Source organism: Idiotropiscis lumnitzeri, chromosome 3 (assembly GCF_059441095.1).
Source record: "Idiotropiscis lumnitzeri isolate Australia: NSW breed Sydney's pygmy pipehorse chromosome 3, RoL_Ilum_1.0, whole genome shotgun sequence".
Taxonomy (NCBI): domain Eukaryota; kingdom Metazoa; phylum Chordata; class Actinopteri; order Syngnathiformes; family Syngnathidae; genus Idiotropiscis; species Idiotropiscis lumnitzeri.
The window spans coordinates 2,947,666-2,950,989 of record NC_142393.1 but is presented as its reverse complement, the minus strand read 5'-3'; the positions used below and the strand labels follow the sequence as shown (position 1 = coordinate 2,950,989).

Genomic DNA, 3,324 nt, shown 5'->3' with positions numbered 1-3,324 from the left:
TTTCATTTAAAATTAAATGTATTTTTTTTTCTCCGATGAGGTGAGGTGACCAAAACACTCCATCCATCTGCTCCTGGTCCGGCCCCTCTGTCAAATTTTAGAAGCCATTGTGGCCCGCCAATCAAAAAGTTTGCCCTCCCCTGAGCTACACAGTCGTACTTTGTCCTCTTGGCCACAAATTTGAGCTGACTTTTTTCAGGACGGTGAATTATTTTCGTTCCCTTTTGCTGCTTTTTATCACACGTGACTTCTGCAGCAATGTATCGTCGAGATGCGTTTTATCGCTCGCTCATCAGCCCCCAACGTATTCGCTGCTTGACTTTCATCTATATGCATCAACGCACGCTCATTTATATTCATTGGCGCATCATTTCTATAAAACACTGCTGGCTGTATCGTAGTCCTTGCTAAGATGGGAGCTGCTTGGCAGGGACTTGAGGTACTCCAAGTGCCTTCTGGCCTCCTCCTGGTTGTGTCGGATGTAGTAGATGATGTAAGCGGTCACCATGGAGAACCAGCAGAACATGGCCACGAACATGGCCACATCCGTCGTCTTCTGGTGAAAGTTGCAAAAGTTGACACCCGTGTCCAGGACCTGGATGACCGGTTGCCCTACGTATTCGTCCCGCACGGACGTGTAGCAGCTCACCTCGTTGATGGTCTCGGGGTCCAGTCTCAGCTCACTCAGCACTTCCTGCAAAGCGCAATCGCAGTTCCAGGGGTTGTTGGACAAGCGCACACGAGCTTGCACTTTCGAGAAGGTTTCCTTGGGCAGGCTGCTGAGGTGGTTGTGCGAAAGGTCCAAGGTCCTCAAGCCTTCGGAGACTCCTCGGAAAGCGCCGGCGTCCAAGCTTTCAATGAGGTTGTGGGAAAGGTCAAGCTCCCTGAGTCGGTGGAGGTTGGCGAAGGCCTCCTTGGGGACGTGTGTGATGTGGTTGGATGAGAGCAAGAGGACCGCGGTGTCCTGGGGCAGATTTGAGGGGATGTTGGCCAAGTTGCGCGACGTGCACTGCACCACTGCGCCGTTCCGTTCGGCGCAGTGGCATCTTTTGGGGCAGGCGCGGGCAACGGTGATCATGGTGGAAAGAAGCCACAGTGCACCCAGGAAGTAACGACGACGGCAACGTTTAATGGATGACCTTGGCGTGGCCCCCATTAGTCCGGGAGATTCATCTTCAGAGCCATTTTCAAATGTCACCTGCTCGTTTGTCATCTGTCTCCAGATAAGCCCGGATCTCGCACAAAATGCGTGGCCAAGTTTGCATCGTGGAAAGACGAGATTTCAGAGTGGAGCCCGGTCGACATCACCCGCCGAAGAGGATTCGGACGCTTTGTTTTGGTCGCTCCGCATCTTTGACTGGAGGGAAAAAGAGCAATGTCGTTTGATGACATCACCAACTCCAATGTACACACTTTAAACTGCTGCGAGTGCAAGTCAGTAAAGTTTAAGATAACCATAAAATAACATCTTTGCACAATAAGATACCCTGATCATAGGGAAAAAAAAGCACTCGACCAGACTAAATGCAAAGATGCTCTTTGACGAATAGTGACAGTGCAGCATAGAAGGTCAAAATTCATCATTTCGGCCCCCATCAGCAGGAGGATAATGTGCATGCTTGACAAATGGATGCTCAAAGTCAAAGGAACGCACATTCGGTTTCCGCTAACATTTTGTTTGAAACAGACACATCCATGGACGTCCAAAAAAGTGTTCGCCATAGAAACTGAAGTGCCAGTAAACAAGAATTATTTCACACATCCCAGAAAGATTTCATACCCAAAGATTAAAAGTACCTCAATCATTTAGGAACGTTTTGTCTCGTGTTGGTGAGCAAAAAGGCGAAGTACAGTAAAGAATCAATACCTGGCCGTTCCCTCCGCTCGCTTCGGTCCTGATCACCTCACGGGAAAGAGTCTACGGACTCCAAAAAAAAAACAAAAAACATCCCCATCATGCGTTCTTATAGCTTCTATCCCAAAGATGAACTGCAGAAAGCAACTGCAGCCGCTAAGATGCAAGTGCTCAGTGAGACTTTGCCGGCTGCTGTCGGTGAGGCTTTGAGGATGTGCGCGTGTGTGTGTGTGCGTGTGTGTGTGTGTGTGTGTTTTGAGTTCCTAATGTCTCACTCCGGGAGACACTCTCGTAGACGACACTGTAATTACATCTGCTGGACATTTAGCTCATAGTGGCCACTCTTCTGATTTGATTGCCTTTGACAGTTAAATACATATTCTTTGTAGCAGTTTAGATACTCCACTTATAAATCATGTATTATGTTTATTGACGTACAAATTGAAATTGAGAAATGAGAAAAATGTGGACCTCGTCTAATTTGTGATGTTACATGCATTTATTTATGTAACGATATAACTGAGAAATATATAGCTATGCAAGCGAAAGGCCTTTTACCATTTGCTGTCATTTGGGGACATAATAATAATAATAATAATAATAATAGTTATTAGTTATAGTTAATAGTTATTAACTATTATTATTAGTTATAGTTAATAGTTATTAACTATTATTATTATTATTATTATTATCATTATTATTATTATATAGGTGTGTGTCATCTGCGTAACTGTGATAGCCAACATTGGCGTTCTGAAGCATTTGACCCAAAGGTAACGTATTACAGACTGAATTGAGGGACGTCATTCATTCTGATTCTAAGCGTCCAATGGTGCAGAAGCAAATCCTTTAATCTAAGTAAGACCTAAACAGTTTTAGGACTGTTCCATTTAAACCTACCCAAGTTTCCAACCTATTCGAATCAACTGTGTGTGGATTTTGCAATCTCCATCTCCTTCGATGTGCTACGATGAGTGCGAGTCATGGTCTGTGTTTGTTCACCACCGGTACTCATCAGCCCTGTTCCCAGTGTCTACCAATCGGCTCCCTTCAGCCACTTGTGTCTTGTCCAGATGTGTCTCGTTGCTTCATCAGTTTGTTTGTATTTAGTCCCCTGGTTTTTCATTTTGTGTTGATTTATTGCTGTTGCTTTTTTGTGTTGCTGTCATTTGTGAAATCCTAGTCATGTTATGTTTACTGTCATGATGAGTTTAATCTCTGTGTTTTCTTTTGATACTTTTAACCCTTTTTTTTCATATTCAAAAATTATATTTTGAATTATAATGTTTCCACTGGTATTTGGCTCTGACTACTAGTGCAGCCCGCGTTCATAAGTGGTCATTTTATGTTATTGTTTAATTGTAGCGGGTAATGAGAAAACTAATGGTATTCGATCAGAAGCTTGCGATGACTAACTGTGACCAGTAGGGGGCAGCGTTCGGTGCTTTTACGCGTGTATGGCCAGAGGC

General features: G+C 44.4%; 1 pseudogene; it reads right to left on the bottom strand.

Moving 5' to 3' along the window:
- Positions 1 to 233: 233 nt before the first annotated feature.
- Positions 234 to 1,213, bottom strand: LOC148339416 (leucine-rich repeat-containing protein 3 pseudogene; annotated as a pseudogene).
- Between the last annotated feature and the right edge of the window lie 2,111 nt (positions 1,214 to 3,324).